This window comes from Mobula hypostoma, chromosome 6 (genome assembly GCF_963921235.1).
Source record: "Mobula hypostoma chromosome 6, sMobHyp1.1, whole genome shotgun sequence".
Taxonomy (NCBI): domain Eukaryota; kingdom Metazoa; phylum Chordata; class Chondrichthyes; order Myliobatiformes; family Myliobatidae; genus Mobula; species Mobula hypostoma.
The window spans coordinates 141,347,729-141,369,748 of NC_086102.1; the positions used below are offsets into that span (position 1 = coordinate 141,347,729).

The window sequence follows — 22,020 nt, forward strand, 5'->3', positions numbered from 1 at the left end:
ACACTCTAGTCATCGGTAGCCAAGTAGAAAAGCCCCCTTTATTCCTACCCTTTGCCTCTTGCCTGTCAACCAATAATCTATCCAAAGGAGTTGGAGAAACTCAATGGGTCAAGCAGCACCTATGGAGGGAGATGAAGGGTCATCGTTTTGGGTCAAGACCCTTCATATCAGTATTGCAAAGAGGAGATATTCAGTATAAAGAGGTGGGGAAAGGGGGAGATGCAAAAGTGGCAGCTGATAGGTGGAACCATGTGGCACAAGATGGCAGTGGCAATGATCCCCAGGAAAGACCTGGGTCACGGTAGTGAATCTTGGTGAGCATCATGGTTGGAGAGGAGGAGAGCAGTGGTGATTACAGGAGGGGAGCAGTGAAAGAGGGTCTCAAAGAACTCCCACTAGAAAGCAGAGGAAACCTCTTTGACATAGGCATACCTTGAAGAGACTTTGCAGTAGAGCAGCAAATTGGAGTCAAAACAAGTTTTTGATTCTGGTATCTGGAGTACTGTGTGAAGTTTTGGTCAACTAACGTAACAAACAACACAGTTGCCGACAGAGGGAATGTAATGAAGAATCGCTGAGTTAACAGGACTGTAAGGTGAAGAGCATTTGAATCATCTAGACACGCACTCACGAGAGTTTTAGAAGAACAAGAGGGGGTCTCATTGAATATTTAAAAGTTCCAACAGGGCTTAGTGGGGTAGACTTAGAGATGATGTATCTCCTGCCCAGGGAAGCCTAGAACCAAGCATCAGACTCAGGATACAGGGAAGACATCTAGGACAGAGAAGAAGAGTAACTTCTTAAAGCATTACAGCAATACAGAGCTGTAATCTTTATTAGGGAATTATCAACCTATCAATTATCAATGCTTTTAATGAAAGGACATCTAATAAAATGGATTGACTGACTTGGCTACTAAATCTACCGTCACATTCTTCCAATAACTTGGCTACATTTCCTTTGAAGACCTAGCCCATTAAAAGAACCGTTCATTGCAAAATGTTAAGAGTCCATATTTAAGCCACCAAGGACTGAAATTAGAAGCTTAATCTTGTTCATAATAATTGATGCTTCACCCAATTTATCTAACAGCTTTAACTGAGGCCCAGAGGCAGAGGAATTATTCAATTTTGAATGGGAAATTATTTTAAGCTGGCAATATGTCACTGTAGAAATATATTCTGTGTAATGCAACAGGATGACTGCGTTGGAATCTGTCACATTAGCTTGTCACAGTACTAAAACAATATAATTTCAGCAGTAGCCTTTGTTCTAATTACATTACCTTATCATTTATGGCAGTAACTGAGAGCCTCAACCAAATTTCTCTCTAAATTTGATGGAAGTAATTTCATCTTCCCTGCAAGTCATCACTGCAGCCTTATGCAGAATAAAACTACAAATGGATGCTTCCACTTTACATGATAAAATGTTCTTGAGCTGAAAGATAGTGCAAGACATCCAAAAATAAACACAAGAGGCAGCATCTGTAGAGTCAGTTTTTCTGGTCAAGACATTTCATCAGGTCTGGAAAGCGGGGAAGAAGCCAGAATAAGGAGGTGGGGGATAGGGTGTGGGAAGGAGTACAAGCTGATAGGCAATAGTAAAGCCAGGTAGGTGGGTGAGGGAGGGGACATGAAGTGAGAAGCTGAGCAGTGATCAGTGGAGAAGATAAAGGGCTGAAGAAAGAACTTGATAGGAGAGCAGAGTGGACCATGGGAGAAAGGGGAGAAGAGGCACCGGAGGGAGGTGATAGGCAGGTGAGAAGAGAAGGAGTAAGAGGGGAGCCAGAATGGGGAACAGAAAAGAGAGAGGGTCAGGGAGTGGGGAGGAAGAAATGACCAGTCAACAACGCTCATGCCATCATATCCCAGCTGGAACATGAGGTGTTGCTCCTCCAACCTGAGAGAGGACGCATCATGGAAGTAGCAATAGATTATCAATCCTTCCTCCTCCCCCACTTCCCGTCAGGAAATTATTGACCAATATACAGCGTAGCAAATAGGTGCTGAAGAGTGAGTACTAGTGAAGGATTGCTTTGGAAGGGGCTGCCAAAGGATGTTTTGGGAAATGGTGCTGGGGTTACAGCCTGAGCAAAATAAAATGTTGAATTGATTTTTAAGTATCATCATCTTTCAGAAAAAAGAGCATCTAATTCAGGGACTATTTCATTAGATATATTACCTCAAAGCTCCACCTAGTGACAGAGCAGGATTGCAGTGTAAAGGCACCCTGGTGATAGGCCATTCCAGATTTAGGATGGAAACTATTTGATGATAATTTGTCAACACTGCTGATGAGACCCTACATTGGTCAGTGTCAGCCACGGATATTGCATCCTACCTGTCTATGTGATATATAATCCAGGGTAGTACAATATGGAGAGCGAGCAGTTGTCCATGCTGCAGGCTCCCTCTCTCCAATCAATTGATGAATGCAAAGGAATGGCAGAAACTAATACAGTTTCAATGAAGTCAGTAACAACTGTAACATACCCATCCAGATTCGAAGATGAATCCCTGAATACAGTCCAGACCACCGATTCAAAGCAGTCCTATAAGCGCTCTTCGCTTCCCTTGTCCATACCTTCTTAGTTCTCATTACTGATGCTGCAGTCTTCAGTCTCTGTCTATACTCAGGGAGTAGAAGTACAGCCAGGTGATCAGACTTTCCAAAGCGAGGGCGTGGAATAGCACGGTAAGCATTCTTGATGCTGATGTAGCAATGGTCTAGGGTGTTGTTTCCTCTTGTATTGCAAGTGATTTGTTGATGGCAACTGGCCTGGTTAAAGCCCCCCAAAACGATGGTGAAGGTGTTAGGGTGCGCTGTTTCTTGCATGTTGATCCCATTGCTCAGATCATCTAAAGCTTGATTGATATTGACATTGGCCTGAGGTGGAATGTATACCACTACCAAAATGATCACGGAATTCTCCCATGGCAATAAATAGATTTATAAATTGTTTTGTATTATTCTTAATGAAAAATGTGGGTGCCCATGGTAGTGTAATGGTTAGCGCGATGATATTGCAGCTTGGAGCGTTTCGGAGTTCGATTCCAGCGCTGTTTGTGAGGAGTTTGTACATTCTCCCTGTGGAACGCATGGGTTTTCCCCAGGTGCACCGGTCTCTTCCCGGTCCAAAGACGTACCTGTTAGTAGGTTAATTGGTTATTGTAAATTGTCCTGTGATTAGCCTAGGGTTAGTTGGGTTTGTTTGGGGTTGCTGGGCAGTGTAGCCTGAAGAGCATATTCTGTGGTGTATCATCAAAAATAATTGTTTTACGCAGACTAACTTGGCAGAGAAACAATACCTTGACCATCCACAACCTTAGGGAGCTACTGATGATACTAATGAGAAGCAGAACCTCATCCATTTATACTAATGGGTGAGGTACAGAATCACAGAGTAATACAGCACAGGAAATAGCCTTTTGGCCCACAAGTTCATAATGATCAAGCTGCCTTCCTGTGCTTGTCCCATTTCCCACTAAAACTTTCCTATCCATGTACCTGATCTAATGACTTGTAAAACTGTAATTGTACCCACCTCTATCACTTCCTCTCATAGCTCCCTCCACAAGTGCAAAAAAAAACCTTCCCTTTTCACCGTAAACCTGTGCCTTCTAGTTTTAGATTCTCCTAACCTGGGACAATCTACCCTGTCTATGCTCCTGCGCTTTGGGAAGACAAACAAGAGTAAGTCTTACATGATGAGCAATTGGGCACTGAGTGTGGTACAACAGAGGGATCTGGGAATACAGATCCATAATTCCTTGAAAGTGGCGTCAAACTCCTGACATGTTGGCCTTCGTAAATCAAAATATTGAATACAGGAGTTTCAATGTTACATTGAAGTTTTAAGACATTGGTGGAGACCTAATATGGAACTACGTATTATACCCCCTGATCTTTCTACAACAGCATCCAGAGCCCTGCCATTATCCTGCCCTGGTTTAATACATCATTTTGCACTTCGGGTTAAATCCATCTGCTCGCTTTTCCGATTGATCTGAGCAGTTCTGGTCACTTACCAACAAGAAAGATGGCAATAAGATGGGAAGAGTACAGTGAAAAAAATGACAAGGATGTTGCCAGGACTTAAGGGGCCAGGTTACAGGGAAAGATTGAGTAGATTAGGTCTTTATTCCCTGGACCATAGGAGAACAGGGGAGATCTGATAGAGGGATACAAAATTATGAGGGGTATATATAAAATGCAAGCAGACTTTTTTCCACTGAGGCTGGGTGAGGCTAGAGGTTATAGTGTGGAATTAACTGCCCCCAGAAGAGGTTTGATTTCAATATTTAGAGAAATTTAGGTAGGTACATGGATGGGTGGGGTATGGAGAGCTGTGGTTGGATGTCCTGCTTCTGTATTGTAGTGTTCTATAACTTGAGCATGGGAACCAGAACTACATACAATATACACTGCAATTTTGTCAATGGCTTGTATAGCTGCAACAAGACCTCCTAATTAGTGTACTCAATGCCCTTACCCATGAAGGCAGGCATCCTTCTCCACCCTATATAACCTGTGGTGTCACTACTATCAGGGAACTATGCATTATACCCCCAGTTCTTTCTGTTCTACAATACTATCCAGACTCCTGCCATTCACTGCATAGATCATGCCCTGGTTTAACGTCACAATTGCATCACTTTGCACTTGAAGTTAATCTATATGCTCACTTTTCCGGTTCATCTATGCCAAATATGCTTGCAAACCACACAAAACCTTGGAGCCATAGATTACAAAAGAGGTTGTATAAAAAACAGGTAGAATGTGGGTGGAGTAATGGGAGACAGAACTTAATCCAGACGAGTCACGAGGTCAAATTCTGTTTTGAAGTACCAAGAGGCAGGTACCCAAGGAGCATCCATGTACAGAGATGCATGTTGAAAGGGTAGGTATAATATAACAGGGTGCTTGGTAAGCAATCAGACAGGGAAACATAGAAAGCTGGCAGTGAGGTCTTGAAATGTATACTTTTAGAGATCCTAGGGTAACGTAAAGCAAAAGCAGATATAATGAAAGATTACCTTAAATTTTGGGAATTGTCCAAACAACTCCAGGCATTGGACTTTCCCTTTGTGATTTACCAGAGATAGTCAGAAATCCCAGTGGCGAGAATGTGCCTGTGGTCTCCTATAAGTAGAAAAAAATCCAGGTCCTCCATGGTTGGTTGTTCGCCCATCGTTGTCGATAAAGACCTTGACACCAGTATGATGATGATGGTGATGATCGTGTCGAGACTAGCGCTTAGTTTGGATTTAAGTGAGGGAGAGTTATGCAGCGTCAGCCTCACTCTCTCTTCCCAATTCCCATCTGGATCCAGTGGCAAGACAGAGTCGAGACGGCTGGGGATGGGACTAGGTGCAGTGGATGACCAGGACATCTTCTGTGTCTTTTCGTGCTCTACGCGTTCCACTACGCTTGCAGAGACTGCCTTCTTGACCGTTGGACCTTCCATTGGTCTCGTCCGCTCAATCTACCGGAGTCTGTCTTCACACCCTATCTCACCGAAGGTTTGAGACCCGTCGGATACCCTCACCTGGTTTAGCCGGCTTGTCGAAGCCGTTGCCCAGGGTGTGGCCGCTGTCGCATGCAAACAGCTACGGGGAGCCACAGGTGAGAGCTGAGTGCCAGGTGGGGACCAAAGATGGACAAACCGCCTTGAAAAGGACGCGACATGTTCCCCCACCAGAAGTGCTACCCCTCCCTGACACCCCAGGTAGATGTACACATCAGGAGCTTCACAGTGCTCTCGAACTAGACCCTTTGGTCATGTAGCCACAGCAAGTCAAATGACCCAGGCAAAAGTTTAGTTTATTCTGCATCATTAAGACAGCCACCACTTATATTTGTTATGCTGAAAAGGAACAAATTGTCTTGATATAATTTTCACTGATAATACAGAACAAGTGAATTATTGTTCATTCAAATTCAAAAATCCAGCTCTAGTGCAACAGAAGCAACATATTTCACATTAGTCGAGAAGTGTTACAAGTAGACTAGAGTTTCTCCAGTAGTTTGTGTTGCTCCAAATTTGCATCCTCCCTCAAGTCTTCAGTATGTGATCAGAGAAAGATTCAAGGATACCACTGAATTGTGGAAATCCCTAGATAAGATCACTCAAAATGATTACTCAGTGGCATTCAGGATGGAACTGCAATTTAATCTCTCCATTCAGAGCACCATATAAACCTAATCGTGCATAGAACAGTACATCACAGGAACAAGTCTTTCAGCCCAGTATCTGTGTGGCTATGCAGAGTTCCAATGCCATACTTCAGTTTGCTGATGACACCACTGTCACTGGCCAAATCAAAAGTGGTGGCAAACCAGCATACAGGGGGAGATTGAAAAACTGTCTGAGTAGTGCCACAATAACCTCATATTCAATGTCAACAAGACCAAGGAGCTGATTGTTGTCTTTAGAAGGAGAAAATCGGAGGCCCCTGGCCTCTTCTACAAACTGCCTCCTGTTTGAACCAGAGTTCAAATTTTACTTGTCAGTCCAGAGCACTTGCTGCCATTGTTCAGCACTTCAACCTCTGGGCTTCTGTGTGTAGGTGAGGCTCTTGGCTCTGTTTTCACTTTGGAGGGATGGCTTTTTGGCAGCAACTCTACCACGAAGACCGCCTCTGACAACACTTCTCCGGACTGTAGAAGGGTGTACTTGGGTTCTAGTGGTTTCTGTGAATCCAGATATGATAGCATTGTTGGACAACTTCCAGTTTAAAAGGGGTGTCAGTTTGACGTATGGCTCATCTGCTGCAATGTTTCCATGGCCGACCACAATGTTTCTGGTCTCAGTCTTGCCTGTTTCTTTGTGCTTCTTCAGAAGAACTTGGATAACCATCTTGAATCTCCTGACTGCCATGAAAATTTCTGCTTGGGAGACCTTGCCATTTTGTATCTTGTTGCTTGCTTACTCCTGCTATGTAAGAATTGATGATTTGAAGGTTAAACTGTCACATCTACCACATCCTCATCTTAGTCTGGTTGTCTTTTTAAAAATGCAAACACGAGGAAATCTGCAGATGCTGGAAATTCAAGCAACACACACAAAATGCTGGTGGAACTCAGCAGGCCAGACAGCATCCATAGGAAGAAACACAGTCGACATTTTGGGCCAAGACGAAGGGTGTTTCTTCCTGTGGATGCTGTCTGGCCTGCTGCGTTCCACCACTTTGTGTGTGCTGGTTGTCTTTTGTCCAGTCTGATTCCTTCAACACCCCTTTGTTTCAGTTAATCAGTTGAGTTTTGGAAAATGAATTTGCTCTTTTCTATTGACACACAGATGCAAAAGGTAAAATAAACATCTAAAACAAAATTTATATTTAAAAAATCTGGGGTGCCTAATACTTTTAAACAGCACTGCACTTCAATTCCTTTAGTTCTGATTTAATCAGGCTATCCTTTCCACAATTCACTGGCTATAGCACAAGTGTACGGGTGACATTACCTATGGTTCGTATTCTGCATGGAGGACAGTGACCAGCAGTGTTCCAAGGGATCTGTTCTGGGACCCCTCCTCTTTGTGATTTTTGTAAATGACCTGGATGAAGGAGGAGGGTGGCTCAGTGAGTTTGCTGATGACACAAAGGTTGGGGGTGTTGTGAATAGTCTGGAGGGCTGTCAGCGGGACATCGATAGAAGGCAGAACTGAGCTGAAGTGGCAGATGGACTTCAACCCAGGTAAGTGTGAAATGGTTCATTTTGGTAGGTCAAATTTGAAGACAGAATATATTATTATGGCAAGACTCTTGATAGTGCAGTGGATCTGAGAGATCTCGGGATCAGTGTCCATAGGATACTTAAAGCTGCTGTGCAGGTTGACAGTGTTGTTAAAAAGGCATATGGTGTGTTGGCATTCATCAACAGTGGGATTGAGTTGAACAGCCGTGGGGTAATGTTACAGCAATATAACACCTTGGTCAGACTGTTCAGTTCTGATCACCTCACTACAGGAAGGATGTGGATACTGTAGAGAGTGCAGAGGAGATTTACAAGGACGTTCAAGCAACACACATCAAAGTTGCTGGTGAACGCAGCAGGCCAGGCAGCATCTCTGGGAAGAGGTACAGTTGACGTTTCAGGCAGAGACCCTTCGTCAGGACAAGCAAATACAATAGGGTCTTTTAAGTAACACACATCAAAGTTGCTGGTGAACGCAGCAGGCCAAGCAGCATCTATAGGAAGAGGCGCAGTCGACGTTTCAGGCCGAGACCCTTCGTCAGGACTAACTGAAGGAAGAGTGAGTAAGGGATTTGAAAGCTGGAGGGGGAGGGGGAGATGCAAAATGATAGGAGAAGACAGGAGGGGGAGGGATAGAGCCGAGAGCTGGACAGGTGATAGGCAAAAGGGGATACGAGAGGATCATGGGACAGGAGGTCCGGGAAGAAAGACGGGGGGGGGGTGACCCAGAGGATGGGCAAGAGGTATATTCAGAGGGACAGAGGGAGAAAAAGGAGAGTGAGAGAAAGAATATCCTCTCGTATCCCCTTTTGCCTATCACCTGTCCAGCTCTCGGCTCTATCCCTGCCCCTCCTGTCTTCTCCTATCATTTTGCATCTCCCCCTCCCCCTCCAGCTTTCAAATCCCTTACTCACTCTTCCTTCAGTTAGTCCTGACGAAGGGTCTCGGCCTGAAACGTCGACTGCGCCTCTTCCTATAGATGCTGCTTGGCCTGCTGCGTTCACCAGCAACTTTGATGTATGTTGCTTGAATTTCCAGCATCTGCAGAATTCCTGTTGTTTAGGGTCTTTTAAGTGCCTCTTAGATAGGTACATGGAGCTTGGAAAAAGTGGGCTACGCGGTAGGAAATTTCTAGGCAGTTTCTAGGGTAGGTTACATGGTTGGCACAACATTGTGGCCCGAAGGGCCTGTAATGTACTGTAGATTTCCATATTCTATGTTTCTTCTATCAAATAATGCTTCTGATGTCATTCCTGTTTTTTCCTGTCAGACCATTTCAAACCAGTTACATCCAGTTCAAATCAGACACTAGGCTAAGGTTATCTCAGTTTAAGGACACAAGACTACTCTTCTTATAAACCTACAATGATTCTTCTCCCAATCAAAAAGTATCCCACAAATGAGCATGGCCTTGCTAATTACCTCAGTTTAATACTTCCACATATTCATAGTAAATTTTCACTCTTGCTTCTTCAAAAATCTTCATCTGAACAAAAATTCAGCCCCTGCTTCCAGCACCCTTTGGAGAGAATTGTGCAGATTCCTAAACCTCAAAAGTGTTCTCGTCCATAAACCAATCCTTTGTTTTCAATGACCTCTAGTTCATTTTCTCACTCATGAGAAAATATCCTTGACATCACCCCAATTGATGAATTCTGCAGCTTTCATTTCAAATGACCTATACTAAATGCCAGCATGTACAAGCTTAGACATGCAAACTTCTCTTTCATTAAAGAGAATTTACCCACTCCAAGAGTTGCTGATTGTAAGGCTTTACATTCTGGAAAACCAAAACACAATAGGACTACACTACGTCGGATAATTTTGAAAACGTTTCGAGTAAAAACGCCAGGCGTCCACACTAAGCGTTTTTCTTTTTTTTTTGTCCTATTATTTCTTTTTTTTTAAACTAAGCGTTTTTCAAAATATCTCCGTCCACATTAGGCGGATATTTGGGCGAATCTCCTCCTACTGGGCATGCGCAGGACGCAGAAAACAAGCGAAGGGGAAACGATATACTTCGTGCGCGTTTGTCCAGTTACAAACTTTAAAGGAATTGCTCTTGGCTCTCGCACAGGAGGACTTAAAACTAAAAAAAAACAAATACTGGAGCGTATGGAGGCAACCGACAGGGAGTTCACGGACAGTATGACCCAGCTGAAGACGAACATTGAAAAACTAACTCTGTTACATTAATAAAGCACCTTGTTAAATGTATAAATAGTCTGCATCAGCGTTATCTTGTATTTCCATACAATGTTACATTAGGCTGTTACACATCTATTGTCAGAAGTACTTGCATAAATAGGTAAACCACCTTCATACAAGCAAGAACAGAAAACATGGCGAAGTGAGTATACTTGTTTATTCAGTAAGCAATGGGTCAACTGGCTTCCGTCTCGTCCGTCTGTTCTGAAATTGTTAGGTGGTGGCGTTCAAGAAAACAACGAACATCTGTTCCAGCACGTCATGACAGCGTTTTTAAATAGTCAAAAAAATTCACTTTACAATTTAACTCTCACGCCGTTCACGCCGACTGCGCGTTACAACAGCTTGCGCAGTACCAAGCAGAAGCAGAAAAAAGCATTGTTGTTGTGGTGTTGTCATGACAGCGTTTTAAAATCTCTCCGGTTACCCCGTACACACTACGCCCGATATTAAGCGTTTTCAGATTTATTCACTCTGGAGAGTGTTTCCGAAAATCTCCGTTTTCGGGGGCTAAGAACACCGTTTCAGCGTGGACGGGAGGGCAAAACGAAGAGAAAAAGCTTCGTTTTCAAAATTATCCGGCGTAGTGTGGACGTACCCTGAGTGAGCAGTATGCTCTGGCAAGTATTATGGAAGGGACCAAGGAATCCAGTATGTAGTTCAGTGACACCTTAACCTTCAATCAGGCGAGAATATGGGAACTGGAACATTACAATGCATACAAGATGTTGGTGAAGCTATACTTTTGCTCATTGTTATATGAAGGATATTAAACATTTACCTGGATGTTACTTACCAAACCTTGAGGTTGTGAGTTACCAAGAATTACATAGACTAAGACTTTACGTGGACTGAAATGTAGATTTAGGGAACTAAAAGATGTACAGTATTGGCAGTGAGAAATTTTTCCATGGTGGACATGATAGAGGCCATAGGCTGTAGATCAGGAAAGATTTAAAAAAAAAACAGGGCAGCATCTGGAATGAGCTACCAGAAAGTTGAGCAGGGCACATGAATGGGTTTAGAGGGTTATGAGCCAAACACAAGCAGAACAAACTAGCTCACGGGTTTTCATGCTGTATGACTGCTCAGGTAACCCTTCTCCAATTTGCTGCCGAAACATTATCATCCTTTCAAATATTGAAAAAGCATCTAATGCTTTCCTAGTGTTCATGACAAACTCTTCTCACACTTCCAGGCAGGTAGGGCATTTATTCCTTCAAATACTCTACTCCACAAGTAGATTCTCTAATGGCTCCATATCACTTATGTACAATCTCCCTGCTTGAGCATTTGATGTTCAAATGATGTTGATTTGTTGTATTTGATTTTGAAGATCATGCACTGAGATAATCTGATCTCAGAACTCCATCGTTTATCCCTACTCAAATATACCCGCTGCTACTGTATTATACAACTCCACCCATACAAAATTTTAAATACAGTACATCCACTTGACCACATAAACACGTAACCATTTCCAATCACACCACAAAACCAGGTCCACCATCCCTTTTGTTATTGAGGGCTTGGGATCCATTCAGAACAGTACCCAAAACTGGATAATCTTCCAAAGCCTAACTTCATTAACTTAACCAAACTAATTTTGGTACTCTGCCATTACAGATCCTTTCAATTTGCTGTCATCTTAAAAGTATGCAAATTTTCATTAATGTTCTTACACCTTGCTATTTAATGCATACAAAGGAATGGTATACTTGGAATAAAAGCATAGCAATTAGGGAGTCTTCAGTGAATTTTAACCTTTAGAGTACTTGACATTTACACAATTCCCAAATGAAATATGTTTTGCAGCAGAAAGGCCTGTTGATTTTTCTTCAAGTACTCCTTTCCAATGCTGGTCACATCCAAGCCTAGATGTGTTCGCTGCATCAGCAGTCTCATTACCATTGTATCATAGATGAGGATCGATATTTACCTTACTCTTGCTTACGGAACATCAAGAGGTGTCACCTTGAAAACCAAATTAAAATTATTCTGCTGTAATTCTGCCAAAGGGTCTTGGCCTGAAACATTGGCTGTACTTTTTTCCATAAATACCGCTTGGCCTGCAACGTTGACTGTACTTTTTCCCATCAATACTGCTTGGCCTGCTGAATTCCTCCAGCAGTTTGTGCTCAGATTTCCAGCATCTGCAGATTCTCTCGTTTAAAATTATTCTAACTCTTTGGTACATGTTATTGAATCATCTGGTGTTCCTTTACAAGTATAGAAATTAACAAAAAATAAACTTGTTGCATCTCCTACCCAATCTAAATAACCATTACTCTAAAATCCAGCAAATAATCCTTTGAGCCCGAAATTTGCAGTGCAAAAATTCACTTCCCTGGACAAGCCACTTGACTTGAATTAAATCTGATATGAACACTTACATCTTAATTCAGAATTAAAATTACAACATGCAATTTTGGAATCTACATTAATGCCTTCAACCAACCTGCGCAAATCAATTCTCCAGAGTGTGACAATCAACAAGCATTTAGTATGAAACAATTCTTTGCACAGTATTAGAGCATGCATATTTAAATGCCATTACCAATTTAGCTGATAAGCCATTTCAAGGAAAACCCCACATAGATTTTGTCTTGCTATATATAGCAAGGAATAAATTGAGCACATCCCCTTGGGGGACAATGAAACAATGTACAATGGTTGAGTTTATCTTTTATTTTGTAGCTATTATACATCATGGCACAGTACTAAAACAGACCGATGTTCAGGGTGTTCAGGATCTTTCATGACCAGTATCCAAGACGTCCGTATATGTTGTTGATCTTAGTGGAACAATAAGCAGGAATGTCCAAGAGTCCATTTGCCATGCAAGATTCAACAAAGCCTGATCAGCACTGCACCATCAGCAGTAGTTCACCTGGACCTCTGCCTCATCTTTCGTCTTTTACGCTTCAGTCTGTAAGAAGATCGAAAACATTAGTTGGAGATTTAGCTTAAGACAAAATGAAAAGGATTATAGACAGGAGGCATTACAATGCCTTGGAAAGTATTCAGCCCCACAAGTAATTTAAACTATAAGATTTTTGAGAAGATTGTGCATGTCAAACCAAAAGAAAAATTCCAAAACTTTCAAGTTCATTAAAAATTAAAAACCAAAACCAAAAATATTCATCCCCTTTGTAATTACAATGTTCTTACCTTAGGTGCAATACTGTATTTTACCTACCCAATTTGCTGATGTCAAAAGTTCGAAGTTCATTTGTATACCCCCTCCCCTCTATAAAGTCCAACAGTATGGTGGATTTAACAGACCAAACCGAAATCCAAGACAAAATAGCATTCAAGGCAAGTCAGGGAAATGATAGTAGAGAAGCACAAATCTGGACAAGACCATCTCAAAGGCATTGAACATACTTTGGAGGTAATACAGACCACCATGAAAAAGTGAGAAAAATAGCCAAACTGCTGAGTTCAGGCCTCCCCTCTGAACTGAGTTGCCAAAGAATGGCACTTTTAAGACTGAAGCCAAGTCACACCCAAGCATGAAGACAGTAGCTGCAAATAGAGATGAAGTTCATTGGCCTACAATCTCCAAGGCCTTACACAAAATGGGTATTACGGATGAGTGACAAGGAAGCAGCCCTGGCTCAGACTTCACAAAGCATCACTTAAAAGATGTGGTAAAAATGTGGAATGTCTTGAGGCCAGATTAGAAAAAGTGGAACTTTTCTGGCCTCAACACTAAGTGGTACATGTGGCATAAAATTAATACTGCTCATCAGCCAAATAACACCATCCCTACTGTAAAGTATGCTGGAGGCAGCATCATGCTATGGGATACTTTTCAGCACCAGGGACTGGAAATCTGGTCAGGATTGATGTAGACAAATGCTGATAAATAGATATTTTGGATAAAAACCTGTCAGCCTCTGCCAGAAAGATTAAACAGGACAACCCAAATGACATGGAATGGCTTCAAATGAATAAAGTTGATGTCCCTGCATGGCCCAATCAATCCTAACCTTAACCTAATCAATCTCTGGCCACTGCTGCTCCCCAAATAACCTAGCACAGCTTGAGCAACAGGAATTCTGCAGATGCTGGAAATTCAAGCAACATGCATCAAAGTTGCTGGTGAACGCAGCAGGCCAGGCAGCATCTCTAGGAAGAGGTACAGTCGACGTTTCAGGCTGAGACCCTCAGGCCTGAAACGTCGACTGTACCTCTTCCTAGAGATGCTGCCTGGCCTGCTGCGTTCACCAGCAACTTTGCTGTGTGTAGTACAGCTTGAGCAACTTTGCAAGGAGGAATGGGAAAATATTGCTCGATCCTGTTGTGCAAAGCTAATAGACTTATCCGAAAAGACTACCGGCTGTAATAGCTGTGAGAGTACTGGGTTAAGTATTGTGGGGGGGGGGGGGGGGGGAGAGAGAAAGGAGGTACTCCTGAATTGCTGGCATTCCAGCTTTTGATTTTTGATGCTTTATCCTTTTTTGCTAGTTTTAGAGCTCTACTGTGGAAAAAGGAGCATGATGATCACAAATAAATGTTATCAGTTAAAATGATCAGAATCCTAGGCTGTATTACTCATTTATGTGAACAAAAGGTTGGGGGCTGAATGTCTTCACACAGCACTGCAGTGTCTGTATCTACAGTAACATGAGGTTATCATTCAGCCCATGCTGGTTCCCAGCAAACCATTAGCCATGTGCCCTCTCCTTATCTCCCTGAAACTCAACTTCATCTTCCAAATTTATCCCAACTTTAATTCAATTCTTTCTGCTGCCAACCTACACTAACAAGGTAATTTAAAGCAACAAGTTAAATGCCCAGATGATATGAAAAGTCAAAAGCTACAGATGTGAAGATGGAAAATGCTAGAAACACTCAGGTTAGGCAACATCCATGGAACAATAAATCACTGTTTGGTATGGAGGGCTTACTGCACAGGACCAAAAGAAGCTGCAGAGGGTTGTAAATCTAGTCAGCTCCATCTTGGGCACTAGCCTACAAAGTACCCAGGTCATCTTTAGGGAGCGGTGTCTTAGAACGACAGCATCCATTATTAAAGACCTCTGGCACTCAGGGCATGCCCGTTTCTCAGTTACCATCAGGTAGGAGTTACAGAATGACTATATGACTATTTATTATTTATGGTGCAACTGTAAACCAATTCCCCCTAGGATCAATAAAGTATGACTATGACTAGAAGCCTGAAGGCACACACTCAGCGATTCAGAATCAGCTTCTTCCGCTCTGCCATCTGATTCCTGAATGGACTTTGAAGCTTTGGACACTACCTCACTTTTTTAATATACAGTATTTGCTTTTGCACATTTTTAAATAATCTATTCTATACATGTAATTGATTTACTTGTTTATTTCTTATGTATTGCATTGAACTGCTGCTAAGTTAACAAATTTCAAACCACATGCTGGTGATAATAAACCTGATTCTGATGCCTTTGCTCCAAGACACCACCAGATAGGGGCCACATTAAACATTAACTTTTCTTTCCACGAAGGTCTTGTGTGCAAAGTGCTCCCACTATTCTATCCAACACTACTTCAAAAAAAGCCAACTTGACTCAAGACAGCAGACAAGACATTCAGAATAAACCTTTAAGCAAACACAGGCTGGCACATAAATACCCAATTCCACATTCCTCAATATCCCTGACAAACCCACATTAATTTGACGTTTCCAATTCAATGAGTTTGCAGGTACAGAGCTGGATAGCCTTGTGATGCAATCTCATCGATTCCATGATCTGTGCTCTTAATACTAATACCTTTCGTAACGGTTTACTTTTATTCTAAAACACTGGCCTAGTCCATGATCAAGATCTACACCTGGAAAATCTGGATTACACATTTTCTAATCTCAATACCCATGAATGTATCAAAAGGCACTTAAAATGTGAAATTAATTGCAATCCAAACATTTGACTCTTTGGCCACAAAAAAATTCATGCCACTCAGAGACTGCCACATTTCACAGTAATCGCTGTATCACGTACCTGCGCATTCGCTTCTTCCGCCACTGAAAAATAAAAAAAACAAAATTTAAAAATGCAATAAACTGCTGGTGGTCAAGCTACAAAATACCACAGCCAAGAATGTTCACTTCTACAGGTTAAAAAGTTATGTCCATCTAATCTTACCAGCATAGTATGGTGAACTGCACAGACGCTTCAGCCCACAATGTTGTGCCAACCTTCTAACCTGTTCCAAGTTCAATCTAATCCTTCTCTCCTATAGCAGCCTCATTTTTCTATCTCCGTGCCTCTATAAATGTTTCGTAAATGTCCTTAATATATCTGCTTCATCACCATCCATGGCATTTCACACATCCATCCCTCTACTTACCTCTGATGTCCTCTCTACACTTTCCTCCAATCTCCTTAGAAGTATACCCCCTCAGTTGCACCCTCCATCTACACCTCTTACGCGTAATTATTATTCAACTATTCGTGAATAAACCAAACAAAAGTGTTCCTCTGGGGCAAAGGCACAAAACACATTACCAAACAGCACATATAGAACACATGGCGAAGAATGTGAAGTATATAAGACATTCTTTTCACCGTATCTCTGTAGGTGACAATAACAATCCAATTTTCATTTACCTTCCTTTTGCCCACATCCATCTAACCATTTAAGTGTCTTAAATACATACACCTCTACCAACAACTCCTTCCAAACAACATACTTCACAATAACATCACAGAAAGTGAGCGAGTAAAATGTATTAGAGCCGGTGGGGGGGGGGGATGGGCACGTGGAGATTATGTTAAAAGTCACTCTTATTAGCGTGATTATTCCCAAGTACTCATAAGTGGGAATTAAGACATTTTGCCAATTGTACCCCTGAGAAAGCACTAACTGCCCTAAAAGCACCAAATGCAAGCTAGAATTGGGACACCAAACACTGACAAAAGGCAATCAATCTCACAAGCATCCAGTAGTCTCCATAGTGACTAACCATCAGGCCATCTACACAAGCCAGACCAGTTCATACAACAAGCCGCAGGACATACAAAATATCCATAGGAGGAACACCGCGGGCCGAGGAACATTCTTCGGGGAATGGAGAGGAATAGCCCAGGCCCTGTATCAGTACTCACTAGGCCCAGCAACCCTGAATAATAGGCCCTGGTCTCGCCCATCAGCCCAGACCTACAACTGCTCAACAATGTTTTAAATCGATATCGATTCTTACCTTGGCTCGCATATCGACAGGGACCTGCAAAAGAAAAGGTAAATGGGGTTAGGGAAGTCAGATGGTTGGATTAAAGGGCCGATACGGATCGGATTGCAATGGATACAAAGCCCGAGCAACCGCTCACCTGACAACCCGAGCACCGAAAGAAGGAAGCGCGCGAAGCTCGCCGGGATATATGAGCATGACGCATGCGCACCGACCCTCGGCTCAGCCCTGACTTTGGCGCTGGTCCGTGCGTGCGCGCGCTTTCCCAAACTCCCGGAAGCGATGCGTGCAGAGTGGTTCTCCATGTCATGAGCAACCATAATTGAAAGTAAGTTGCAGATGCTTGAAATCTGAAATACCGCAACGACAAAACAAACAAAAAATCAAAAATTATGGAAGAGTCTATCGTATAAAAGTGAATTCGTGATCTTTCAATCTAATTCGCTATCGCTCTTGCACATTATCTGGCGATCTGCAACAGTCTGTTTTCATGTTGTACTATCTTAATGCACCAGTGAATGGAATGATCTGCACAGTTGGCAATACAAGCAAAATATATCTTATATTTTAAATATATTAAAATATATTTGGTCTCCAAACTTGAGGAAGGACATTCTAGCTATCGAGGGAGTGCAGCGTGCAGGCAAGAAACATCCTTGGTGTCATTTGATAGATTTTTCTAATTCACTGTTAAAGTTAAAAGAAGATGGTGTTGCAAATGACTGGAAATGTTCTTTGCAAGAATCCCGAGTGCAGGGAGACCATTAAAAGTTATCACAAGAGAAGCGTGAAACGTTGAAAGTTTCAGCTATTTCTGCACAGCCCATGCTCTTCCCATTATAGAGACCAGAAATGCTGAATAGCTTCCCAGACACGAGTTGTCCATTGTTTGGTTGATAGTAGGGTTGGTCGGTACCATCTGAGCGGAATAAGCTCATAGTGATTTTTGGCAAGGTATACATCTCTATAGAGTAAGAAAATATGTGATAGCATTGCACCAGGGGTAGCTTTATTACTTCAAACAAGTAATCACTTTTTGTATATATTCCATATTAACATCAGTACAGCAGAAAATGTTACCCCACCCCACCCCACAAAAGGTAAAAAACCTCATTTGGAGAGATTTCTGGAGTTTTATCAATGTCATGATATTTTCCATATTTTTGTATCAAATTAAAACAATGAGGCCATTTGCAACACACATACATCTTGGGAGTGAACTTTTTTTTTTGGACAGTTACAGGCCCGTAGATCCAGGACGGCATCGGGTGCTGGCTGGCCTTCCTTCCAGTGCACCACCAACTGTTCAGCTTCCTCTCCTCTCTCCATCTTCCATCCTCTGCCAACAGGGCTTGGCACTTGAGTCCTTCTCCAAATACCAGCCTGGTAGTTGGCTCACTGTGCATGTTTTGTTAAGCAGTCCTTGCACGGTGGGAGTTGATGACTTTCAATTTCAGCTTTTTTGGCACAGAAAAGGTGATACCTGAGCTCATTGACCTTGGTGGTCGATGCTTTTGGGGCATACAGGAGAGAAAGGATATCCTCCATATGTAGATGCCATCACTATGATGTGTCCAAACAAAGACCTGCCTGCTTTCTAGATGATCGCCCTCCCATTTGATTTCACGTCTCTCTTCTTATGAGATTGACGAGGATAAAGCAGTGGATGTTGTCTATATGGACTTCAGTAAGACCTCTGACAAGGTTCCACACATAAGGTTAGTTAGGAAAGTTCAATCATTAGGTATTAATATCAAAGTAGTGAAATGGATTCAGCAGTGGCTGGATGGGAGATGCCAGAGAGTAGTGGTGGATAACTGTGTGTCAGATTGGAGGACGGTGTCTAGTGGTGTGCCTCAGGGATCTGTACTGGGTCCAATGTTGTTTGTCATATATATGTTAATGATCTGGATGATGGGGTGGTAAATTGGATTAGTAAGTATGCAGATGATACTAAGATAGGTGGAGTTGTGGATATTGAAGTAGGTTTTCAAAGCTTGCAGAGATTTAGACCACTTAGAAGAGTGGGCTAAAAGATGGCAGATGGAGTTTAATGCTGATAAATGTGAGGTGCTACATTTTGGTAGGACTAATCAAAATAGGATATACATGGTAAATGGTAGGGAATTAAAGAATGCAGTAGAACAGAGGGATCTAGGAATAATAGTGCATAGTTCCCTGAAGGTGGAATCTCATGTCAATAGGGTGGTGAAGAAAGCTTTTGGTATGCTGGCCTTTACAAATCAGAGCATTGAGTATAGGAGTTGGAATGTAATTTTAAAATTGTACAAGGCATTGGTAAGGCCAAATTTGGAGTATTGTGTACAGTTCTGAGCACCGAATTACAGGAAAGATGTCAACAAGATAGAGAGAGTACAGAGAAGATTTACTAGAATGTTACCTGGGTTTCAGCACCTAAGTTACAAAAAAAGGTTGAACAAGTTGGGTCTTTATTCTTTGGAGCGTAGAAGGTTGAGGGGGGACTTGATAGAGGTATTTAAAATTCTGAGGGGGATAGATAGAGTTGATGTGGATAGGCTTTTTCCATTGAGAGTGAGGGAGATTCAAACAAGAGGACATGAGTTGAGAGTTAAAGGGCTAAAGTTTAGGGGTAACATGAAGGGGAACTTCTTTACTCAGAGAGTGGCAGCTGTGTGGAACGAACTCCCAGCAGAAGTGGTTGAGGCAGGCTCGATGTTGTTATTTAAAGTTAGATTTGATAGATATATGGACAGGAAAGGAATGGAGAGTTATGGGCTGAGTGCAGGTCGGTGGTACTAGGTGAGAGTAAGAGTTCGGCATGGACTAGAAAGGCCGAGATGGCTGTTTCCGTGCTGTAATTGTTATATGTTATATGGTTACACATATTACTGAATGTTTTCAGCTTGTTGGTTTTCATTGGGTCATGGAATTTCTTTGCTGGTGGTTCTTCCTCTAGTCTCTCATCCTTGAAGGTTGCATAGCAATCCAGTAGTAACTGCATTGACGGACCCTTCTGCGACAATTCCAACCTGTATGCATACATCCTTTAGACCAGCATCCCGAAATCGCTTTCCTAGGATGGCTAAGACATATGGTATGGAATGTCCCCATCCTGAGAAGAGTGTTGGAGAAGCGCTCTTTGTGCTTCCAGGCAATTTCAGTGGCTTTTGCATAGAGTGTTTGATCCATGACTACCACAATTGTTTCTAGACGAAGTTCATTCCAGATTAGTTCTGATTGGTTCAGGATTTCAAATACTGTGGTCAACCCTGTGGCTGGTGAATTGATGGTTGGCAGATACCCAACAATATCTTGTGAGATTGGTTCTTGGTCCCTGGTGCTGAGTTCAGTCCAGCTTCGGATTGTCTGCTTCTCTGGATCTGCTTGCCTCGCAAGTGTCCACACCAGGTTCTTCTTGCAGGCAAGAAAGCTACCACTGCTGCAATGCTATATTTTCAAGCACTAGGGGTGTATACCTTGCCAAAAATCACTCTAAGAATTATTCCCCCCAGATGGTAGCGGCAGCCCAAATTTGGGGTCCTGGCTAATATGGAAGTGATCAGATTAGGGGATTCCATGACAGAACTTTCTAGATTTACTAAGAATATTACTAACATCTTCGAGGTAATTCTGTATCCTAGATGCCTAAAATAGGCCCAGGCCTCAGCTCATCATATAAGCAGGGCAAATCCCCACAGAGCTCACAGACAAAAGGCACAGCAGCTGGGCAGTCTCAGTCTCAGCCTCAGCACTGTGGAGAGTGGAGTGAACATCGCAGAAGAGCAAACAAAATCGGCCCGATGCTCACCTCTGTCTGATACCCTGCCTTTCCAGTCTATCTGGCCAGCCTTTAAATTGTCCAAACAGTGGATTGTGACTCGCATTAGGACCGGAGCCCTACCGCAACGAAAAACCCCAGGCATAAACCACGCCACCCAGCCCAAAGCCATTCTTGACCACTCCCAATTGGCTTGGTACTTAGAACAATCCAACCTCACGCCCGGGGATGCTTTTTCAGTTTTGATACCGGGCAACACACAGATGATGCATCCTGCATGACAATACTTAATATTTACATTTCATATTCTTACCATGTAGAAGGTAGCCATTCTGCACATTGAGGCTATATGGGATCTCAGAGCAATTCCATGAGTTCCGTTCCCCACATTTCTCTGTAATCTAATCTCTCTCACATGCCTATTAACTTCCCATTCCTTCACAATTCTCATACTGCCCGCCAGCACTTGGGCAGATTGATTATTCAAGACCATAAAGACATAGAAGCAAATTTGGACCATTCAGCCCATCGAGTCTGCTCTGCCATTCCATCATGGCTGATCCCAGATCGCACTCAATGCCATACACCTGCCTTCATGCCATATCCTTAGGTGCCCTAAGGAAATGATCAACTTCCAATTTAAATATACCTACGGACTTGGCCTCCACCGCAGTCTGTGGCAGAGCATTCCACAGATTCACCACTCTGGCCAAAATAAATTCCTCCTTACCCTTGTTCCAAAGGGTCACCCCTCAGTTTTGAGCCTGTGCCCTCCAGTTCCGGATACCTCCTCCAAGGGAAACATCCACCCTATCTAGTCCTTTCAGCATTTGGTAGACCAATGAGATCCCTGCACATTCTTCTAGATTCCAGTGAGTACAGGCCCAAAGCTACCAAACGCTCCTCATATGTTAACCCTTCATTCCCCAAATCATCCTTGTGAACCTCCTCTGGACTCTCTCCAGTGACAACAATTCCCTTCCGAGATATGGGGCCCAGAACTGTTAACAATACTCCAAGTCTACCCTGTCTAGTGTCTTATGAAGGTTCAGCATTACCTCCTTGCTTTTATATTTGATTCCCCTTGAAATAAATGCCAACATTGCATTTGCCATCTTTACCACAGACTCAACCTGTAAATTAACTTTCTGGGAGTCTTGCAAGAGGA

The 22,020-nt window shown here is 42.6% G+C and overlaps 1 protein-coding gene across 5 annotated transcripts in view; it reads right to left on the reverse strand.

The window, feature by feature from the left end:
* Positions 1-12,578: 12,578 nt before the first annotated feature.
* pikfyve (phosphoinositide kinase, FYVE finger containing) overlaps positions 12,579-22,020 on the reverse strand; it is a 137,375-nt gene continuing 127,933 nt past the window's right edge. For all 5 annotated transcript variants that reach the window (XM_063051848.1, XM_063051846.1, XM_063051845.1 and 2 more), the window contains 4 exons: positions 17,232-17,442; positions 17,105-17,128; positions 15,903-15,925; positions 12,579-12,838 (listed from right to left, as the gene is read on the reverse strand). The gene's annotated coding sequence lies outside the window, so the exon portion shown is untranslated. The remainder of the gene's footprint in view (positions 12,839-15,902; positions 15,926-17,104; positions 17,129-17,231; positions 17,443-22,020) is intronic.